The 10,000-nt window shown below is 27.2% G+C and overlaps 1 protein-coding gene across 1 annotated transcript in view; it reads right to left on the minus strand.

Moving 5' to 3' along the window:
* The window catches only part of LOC136091407 (mu-type opioid receptor-like), a 24,549-nt gene that overhangs the window by 1,427 nt on the left and 13,122 nt on the right, over positions 1 to 10,000 (minus strand). The gene's annotated exons all lie outside the window — the stretch shown is intronic.

Raw genomic sequence — 10,000 nt, forward strand, 5'->3', positions numbered from 1 at the left:
TTAAACTCGTAAAGGCTCCAATAGTCACATGTTTAGACCGGGCATTTACATTCGCAAGGATTCACCCATTTGTCGGGAAGCAAGGTTTGAATTCAGAGATTATTCTTTTATGTGCTTTTGTTTAGCACCACTTTACTCTATTGCCTTTCTCTTTGCTCTATATCGCTCTCCTTTATCTCAAGAATGCACTCTTTTTGATGTTATTTCTGATCAAATTGACCAGGCCCTCTCTCTTTATCCATCATGCAATATCGTTGTTGTTGGTGACTTTAATGCTCATCACACTGAATGACTTGGCTCTAGTGTCAGTGACTTTGCAGGCGTTAAGGCCAACAACTTTTTCAAATATTCAAAATTTCTAATTCGATTTCCAGACAACCCGAATCATTTACCTTCTCTACTCGACTTATTTTTTGTTTCTGATTCTAGTCAGTGCTCAATTTCTCCTCATTAACACTTAGGTTCTTCTGATCACAGTTTGATTTTTCTAAAACTATTATGCCATTTTTTTCATCATCAGAATCCCCCTATCATTGTACCTCTTACAACTACCTTAAATCTGACTAGGACTTTTTCCGTGATTTTCTTTGTGATGGCCCTAAGATAGATTTCTTTCGTCTTCTAGCTGACAAATGTGTTTCTTAAATAAATTTTTGGATTGAGGCTGGCATAGAACCTTTTATTCCCTCTTGACGATTTCAAGTCAATTTTCACTCTTCTCAATGGCTTTCCACACATTTTGCTGCTGCAATTTCCAATCGAAACCATTAATTCAGTCCCTAACAGCAAGATAGTTCTCTAAAAAACAGATGTCTGTTTACTATTGCTAGAAACCATTGTAAAAAGGTTTTGTCTAACACCAAAGCCCTTTATTCATCGGTCATAAAATCTCGTAATTCATCACAAAAATAAGACTATTGTGACTTTTGGAAAGTTTTTAACAGTATCAATGGTAAGGGCAAATCTATTTTTCTATTCCTCTTGTATGATTCAGACTTTGTCACCTCACCTAAAAACATTGCTGAATTTTAATTCACATAAAACCCAGTTTCTTTCAGACAATCGTTATTGCAATAACTTAGATCATCCTATATTTATGAACGGTAATGTACTTGGTGAGTCATCTACCCTTCATCTTCTACGATTAACTCTTACTTCCAATTTTTCTTGAACCTTTTACATGCTCACATGCTCTTGGGGCAGTATATACATTGGCGAAACAAAAAAGAAAATTTTAACAAGATGCATTGAACATCAAAAAAACTATTTAAAAGGTAAATTGGATGCATCTGATGCAACCGAACATGGTAGAGAATGTACTGGTATGTTTGATTGATCAAATCCAAAAACTCTAGCAATAAAATAAAAGTACGATGAACGTAAAGTTAGAGAATCACTTAAAGTTAACTACGTCTCAACATACCAAGAAATAAAACGCGCTCCTATACTTCTCAACCGTGACAATGGTATTAAAATTTCTACAAACTGTTGGAGATCTCTGATTAAAAAAATTATCCAAAAAAACGGAATTAAATAATACTTGCTAGTTACATATTTACGTTTTTATGTAATCACTTATGTCTTCTTTTTTATGTCTTCTTTGACGTTTTTATGTAATGTATATATATATATATATATATATATATATATATATATATATATATATATATATATATATATGTATATATATATATATATATGTATATATATATATATATATATATATATATATATATATATATTTAGATATATATATATATATATACATATATATATTATATATATATATATATATATATATATATATATATATATATATATATATATTCTAATAAATAAGACAACATTTTAAATTTTTGTTAAAATAGAGACCCTACAATAAAAAAAATAAAAACGCAATTAAAAAATGTAATAAATGTTTTAAAAACTATAAAAAATCCGGTAATGTTAAAAGGAACTAGACTAAAATTGTCATTTTTACATGGTTCATGTGATTATTAACAGTGGGTTTTTCCTACTCTATGTACATGCTTTCTTTGAGTTTTAATATAAGTCTGTTGGAGGTCGAATCCAAAATTAAAAAAATTGCATGATTATAACTATTAATGGGTTTTATAATGGTCTATTTGAAAATGGAGCCGTTTCTCTAATAAACAAACTAACTAGAAATACTCAAAAAACTACACATGATTATTTGAACGCCTAAGAAAAAATTTGAAATAGATATACTACACTGATTTACTTAAAAAATACAAATTAAATTCGAAGCGCACATGACTACCAGAGTTGTTAGTCTTTGACCTCGGCATTGCCTTAAGACCAAAAATTAAGGCCTTGACCTTCAAAATTTTGACCTGGGCTTGATTGTTTTGACCAAGGCCTTCAAAAAAAATACATAAAATTAAAGAATTAAAAGTTTTTATTTTTTATTTTAATGCATTTTTGTTTTCGACTTTATATGTACAAGTATATTTTTTTATTTTTTTATTGTAGTTATATTAGGTCCCAGAAGTCCATTCGGTCTTATCACAGAGCACCGCGGGAGAGCATTTAACAAGAAGTTCACGCCTCCTTCCGTACCAATATCGCTAGCATCGAACCTCGGACCTCTGGGTTTTTTCTTATTGGCCACGTTGAATTCTGCTCATAACTATGGTCTATTTATACAACATGTGGTTTTATTGTCACAGTACTTGCTACCTACAGTTCTGTTAATATATGGCCTTAACATAAGACAAAAATTTAGGTCTTTGGTCTTGAAAATGTTTGTGTAGGCCTTGGTCTTGAAACTCTTATTCTTGGCCTTGACCCTAAATTCTTGGCCTCGGCCTTTTGCTTGAAATTGTAACTTTTGGACTTAGCCTTGCTACTTTTGGCCTTGTTAACAACTCTGTTAGCACCTAATAAACGAAATAACTGGTAACACTAAAAAAATGTTGCTATCTTTGCCTTTAGTCATTAAAGTAGATGATAATCTTTTTCTTGATCAAAAAACAATTGCTTCCGAATTTAATAAATATTTTGTATCTGTAGGACTAAACCTATCAAAAAAAATTAATAAAGGTAACATATGACCTTCTAAATTCGTATTTAAATTATTTTAATCAGTCTTTTGAAAAGTTTGAAAGTGCTTTTATATTGTTAAAGTCAAATAATGCAGTTGGTCCTGATGATGTCAATGGGAATATCATTATAAGCTGTAACTTCCATCCTTTATGTTTTTCCTTGATCACCTTTTAGCAAACAAAACATTCTTGCTAAAAAATACAAGTATTATGGTATAAAAGGCAATGATTTAAAATGGTTGAAAAGTTATTTAACTAATCGTAAACAAATTTACGCCGTTGAAACATTTTTATCAAACTTTGTTAATATTACATGTGGAGTTCCTCAAGAATCTATATTAGGACCTCTACTTCTCCTTATTTATATTAATGATCTATACAAAGCCTAGGATTTACTATAACATTTATGTTTTCTGATGACACTTTTATTTATGTCACACAACAGCTACTCTATTTTATAACGTAAACATCGAGTTAATCAAAATACTGACAGGTTTTAGACTAACAAGTTATCTCTTAACATCGATAAAACTAAATGTGACGCATCTGACCAAAACCAGTCGGATGCCGCGTTATGTTAAATTGAGAAAACCATCAAAACATCTCAAAAATTCAATTTTTATCATTATTTTTTTTTTTGCGTAATTGTTTACATAATTAACTTCACTTTGCTATTCAAACTTAACTTTTAATAAAAAATAATTTTTTGTTGGTTAATTTGGTGATTTTTGTGAGGCTATTGTTTTAAAATTTCTGTGATTACTCATTAAATTGGTCCACTTTCAGTAATAAACATGACTGCCAAGCTACAGTAATAATTTTTTCAGGACTTGTTGCAAATGTATCACAGTAGATGTGTGCCAAATTAGAACAAAATCCATGCATGGTTGCTAAGGAGTTTTCCATTTTATATGACATCAAACCTTTAAACGCGTTTTTTTCCGTTTTAAAATTTTACATTTTTGCTCATAACTTTGGCTAGGGTCAAGCTAGAGCAATAATTTTTGCATCATTTTAAAGCAGAATATTATACCTTTTTAAATATGTATCACACTCAAAACTTAAAATTTTATACATGTGACTGGTTTTGGTCAGATGGGTCACAAATGGGTTTTTTTTCCATCAATTTATCAAAAAACATAAACTGCCAATTAACATGCCTCAACTTGTTATTGACAATATACAAATTAAAAAAGTAACCAACTTTCTAGGTGTTTGTATAGATGAAAATCTTACATGGAAAAATTACTTACTTACTTAAAATTAACAAGTAAACTTATCAAGTAAAATTTTAAAAGTTATTGGAAGAAAAATTGTACAAAGCGAGATGTGTTTTAAATAAACGCACTTTGGTTCAATCATACCACTCATTTATTCATTGTCACATAAACTATGAAAACATTGCTTGGGGCAGTATAAACAAAAAAAAACTTAAACCTCTTTATTGTCAGCAGAAGCATGTAGCACGTCTTATATACTTTAAAGACCGTTATACTTATGCCAACCCTCTATTATTTGAAATGAAATTTTTAATTATATATGAGCTTAACATTTTTAATATTATTTGTTTTATGTTTTAATGTAAAACCAATTCATCACCTATTTCTTTTCATAATTTGTATTAATTAAAAGATAAAAATAAGTACATTTTACGCAATGATGATTTTATTAAGCAGCCCATTTTTCAAACAAATCTTAAATTTTGTATTGATTATCGCGGACCAATCTTATGGAATAAAATAGTTTTAAAAAATTTTACTGAGGATTTTATTCATCAAAGTAACTACTTTTCTTTTAAACAAAAGCTTAAAGAACTCATTTTTACAATCGAAGATTTAACAATATACTTTTGATATTTTTTAGCGATCTTCCTTTTTACCCTTCATTTAAACATGAATTTATAAAAATTATACATGTATGATTTAAAACTGTAATCTACATATATAATAGATATAACGTATCTTGTATTTAAAAAGGAATATTTCAAGTTTCTTACTTCGTTTACTTGTTTTTTATCTGGTAAATATCTTATAAATTTTAACGCGAATATTTATCAGCGGTACACTGTGAAAAAAACTCCGTATTATTTATCAGACTTTTTCCTTTTTTATATTACGGAAAAAATCCGTTTTCAATAAACTACGGTTTTTTACCTATACTTTTAAGACTTTTGAAATAGTCGCATCATTTTATATGATTTTGTCCGTGTTTATGATAAGGAAAAGTTCCGTAACTTTAGATTACGAACTTTAACCTTATATTTTAGTATACTTTAGTATAGCCTCTAATTTACAGAGCGCCGTATTTCTTTTTCACGAGGAGAAATTATACACGTATATAATTTCAAGTTAGAGATTTTGATATATTTATATTTGTTTTACTAGAACTAAAGTGCTATATGTTTTTAAAGAAATGCATTTGCAAGAAATTCTCTTTAATTTAGATTAAGGATTCTGTTATAAATAGATATAGATAATTATTAAAAATAGGTACTTCTGAAAAATAGTTTCGTATATTTTATAGAACTTGTAAGGTATAAAGTATTATTATATAGGATTTATTTAGTGTTACGTTTTTATAGAATATAAAAGAAACACTAAACAAAATAAACTTTAAAAAATACAATTCATAAGAAAAGGATCTTATCCTCGCAGTCGGAAATACGTCATAATCTTTGCCGCGAATATCTACCATTTTAGTTGGAGGAAAATCAACTTTCGTTTTGAAACGCAAACAATGGCACAAACAAAAGAAGTCTTTAAAATGCCCAAGAGGGCAGGATTGAAAAGTCGTGTTTTTCAAAAGGAATGACAATTGTAAACTAAATTGAAAATTAAAAAAAAAAAAAACGTTAAGAAGGGGGCAAAAATACCAAACAAACTACTTATAAATATTTTACCTAAAAATTTATCTATTTAGTTTTGAGAAAAGATACTGTTAGTAGAATTCTAAATTTTTATAGTGCTATAATTTTGACCAGTACTTTATGTATATATATATATATATATATATATATATATATATATATATATATATATATATATATATATATATATATATATATATATATATACATAAAGTACTGGTCAAAAATATAGCACAAATGTAAAACAGAAATTAAATGATAAATATTTAATGGAGGGTTGAATAAAAAGTGGTAATAATTTATTTTACCTAAAGAATCTAACATTTTACTTTTTACAAAAATGTATGAAAATTGAAAATAATTTTAAGTTAACATCTTTTAAAGTTTACTTAAGAATAATACAGAAAAATAATCTAGTCAAAATTATAGCACATATTACTAATTTTAGATAAAAAAAAATATTAGAAGTTGATTTAATATGGAGAAATATTGGATCCTTTAACTCTAAAAATTTGAGAAATACAATCTAGAACAGAATTTACCAAATTAATGCATTAAATCGTTGCAAACCATTCCAGAGTTTTTTTGCTTTGTGACACGGTGCATTGTCTTGCATAAAATAACAATCTTCAGTTTCAGAATCAAAAAGAATGCCCATATAGTCAAGTAATTCAGCAATAACTTCTAAATAACGAGAAGCATTCAAACAACCTTCGTAAAACTTCAATAAACCTATTCCATTTGTGGAAAACTATCCTCATACAGAAATAGTTCCACCATCGCCTTGTGCTCCTGTTATAAATTTAAATGTTAAGTCTTTTTTATTAGGAAGACGACGTGCAAACTTAGGATTTTTTTTATTTATGACTTCGAAATGTGATTTGTCACTAAATATTACAGGATGTCATTGATTTCTAGCCCAATTAAGTTTAATACGTTAAGTGAGTCTCTTGTTTTTCTGAGCCTTTTTTTGATAACAACGTCATTTCTTTGTGTAACTTTTCAACCCTTTTTCTAAAGAACAACGACAAACTGTTCTTGCACTAAAAGTTCTTTATTTTGCAGCATTCAACTCCATTGCAATTTTTCTACTTGAATCAGTGCGATTTTTTTTAGCATATGTCGCTATATAGCGGTCTTCTGTAGAATTAGTGCATCTACGACGTCTTTGACCTGGTCAATTTTTCACTGGTAATTTCAATTTAATTTTATCAGCAATATTTTAGACAAATTTTCTGGAAGTTTTAGCACGTTCAGCAATATCAGCAAAATTGAATTGCTGTTGAAGTCAGTTTTTTACAAGTTGCCGCCGCTCAGAGCTCACTGCTTTGCAACCCATTGCATAAATTATATTTTAATTTTAAAGTTACTAGAAAAACTTTGAAAAATTATAAGATTTGCTATTTTATATAATTAACTATGACGCTAGCAGATAAATAAAATATCATACACAACAATGCGTCAATGCATTTAATCATACACACTGTCAAAATCTAATTTTTCAAAGTATTCATAAACCAACATTTCTTTTTTTAAACTCGTCAAATTACTTTTTCGTACGAATTATCTTGCTTTATTAACTCAACTAATCATTTGTTTTCCCCCACCCAAGATGGCAAGATGGTAACTTTTATATATATATATATATATATATATATATATATATATATATATATATATATATATATATATATATATATATATATATATACATATATATGGGGACTTTGAAAATATCTATCCAATTGTCTAGCATAGCACTGGAAGATTCAGATATTTCTTGAAATATATATATATATATATATATATATATATATATATATATATATATATATATATATATATATATATATATAAATTACAAGAAATAAAGAAATAATCTCAAATAAATACACTGCCAATCATTAAAACATACATAACAAATTTCTATCAAGTGAACTTGATATTGAACATAAGTTGAACATTCTAATACCTAGTGCAATACAGTCGGCTGTCTCTATGGCAACTTTCTAACTCGACTTTTAACTTTCTTTTTGATATCCTTCATTCTTCTAAAAATCACTTACTCTTGGTTTGCAAAGGGGTTATGATGCTTTTTAGTGAGCTAAACTCATCTTTGTGGGCCTTGATATGTGGCCTCTATATGGAAATTAGTCGGAGGAGATAAACCACATGGAGGATAAACGCATGGAAAGAAGGTATATATTAAATAAAATAGCATGTTAGATGTATTTTTATATTTACTTTTTTGTAGTGCAGTCTTTTTAAAAAAAACTCTCTAAATTTTTATTCTTGTTATTTGATCTATTTTAAATTTTTTTAAATTGTGGTTTTTGACAAAGTTATCTGTAGAATAGAAATTTTGATGTTAATAATTTTTAAAATATTATTTAACTGTTTGTTTGTATTTATATTATTTATTTAAAATGAAATATTACAATTGAAAGTTTTTCTCAGGTTCATGCTTTGGTTTCGGCTTCAACCCAACCTTGATTTTTAAATGTACCTTCATCTAAATCTTCCAGTGCTATGCTAGTGCTAGACAATTGGATAGATATTTTCAAAGTTCCCTAAATAAGCTGCCAGCTGAAATCAAGGATTTACTGCAAAAAATGCTCCTCTCTTGCCAAAACACAAAAGTCCAATAATAAGGCTGTGGTGATATGCTTTCATACTTGTTTATAAAAAATCTAAAAAAAGCTTTTTTATATTACCTGCAATATATTCTCAAACTTTATCTACTTCTAACCTATACTTTCTTCTATATCACTACATCCTGATTATCTGCAACTGTGTACGCTCTACACGCTCGCTTTACAATTTTTAAATATTTTCAACATTACTTTTTTTTCTTTTTTTTTTTACTGTAAATCGATTTATTAATCTGATCTAATTATTTTGCAGTTGTATCACAAAAATGAATCCTGAAAACGAAATTTAAATCGAAAAAAAAACCTTCCTAAAAAACAGTATGTTGGACCTCATCCAAATGTTTCGAGTTTTGTAAACGAACTAGCGCTGTTTGAATGGACAGAGCATCAATAGATCAAAAGTCATTTTGTTTATATTTATTATAACTATTATAATATAATATAAATATAATAACTATTATTATATAGTATAATTTGTCATAATAAAATATTATTTGTTTTCATAAATATTATATAATATATATAATAACTACTATAATATAATATAACTTTTTTATATTTATTCTAACTATTACTGTAATAATTATTATAAGTCCAAGTAAATTGAATTTGAGAAAACTAGTAAAAACTGAGTTACTCATAGTTGTGCATTAACAGAAATTGATATATTTTAGACTTTTTGTATATGGTCTATAAGATTAAAATAGATTTTCTTAAATGTTTTGTCAGTGGCTAAAGTATTCAAAAACTACTAAGTTTTTTTATGTTGTTTGATTTGTATTATATTATAATTTTTAATCATTTAAAATACGAGTAGTTTTTTCTTAGTCGAATTACATTTTTATAACAACATAAATTCTATTCATTAATTTTTGACTTTTGCGTAAACTCTGTAAAATGAGTTAATTAATTGCTGAATTAACGGAGTTTTTCCGTTGACTTGAACGAAAAATATTAAATACGGAAACCGTAAATTTTACGGAGAAAGTGCTGTCTCTTTACTGCCTGATTTTCTTCGTTAAATTGTACGGAAAAAATGAAATACAAAAATCGTGAATTTTACGGAAAAAGTTCTGTATCTTATTTAACGCACTTTTTACGTTGATTTTTACGGAAAATAGAAACAACGGAGACCTTTAATTTACGGAGAAAGTGCTATCACTTTGCTGCCATACATTCTTCGTTGAATCTACGGCGATTTTTTTAACAGTGTACTCGACGACAAGATTGGTCTTTTACGAGTCCCCGCGTTCTTTTATTATTATTTAATAACGATTATTATATATACATATATAATTATAAATACATATATATACATATAAATGTATATATATATATATATATATATATATATATATATATATATATATATATATATATATATATATATATATATATATTTATTATCATACATTAGT

Source organism: Hydra vulgaris, chromosome 15 (genome assembly GCF_038396675.1).
Source record: "Hydra vulgaris chromosome 15, alternate assembly HydraT2T_AEP".
NCBI lineage: Eukaryota > Metazoa > Cnidaria > Hydrozoa > Anthoathecata > Hydridae > Hydra > Hydra vulgaris.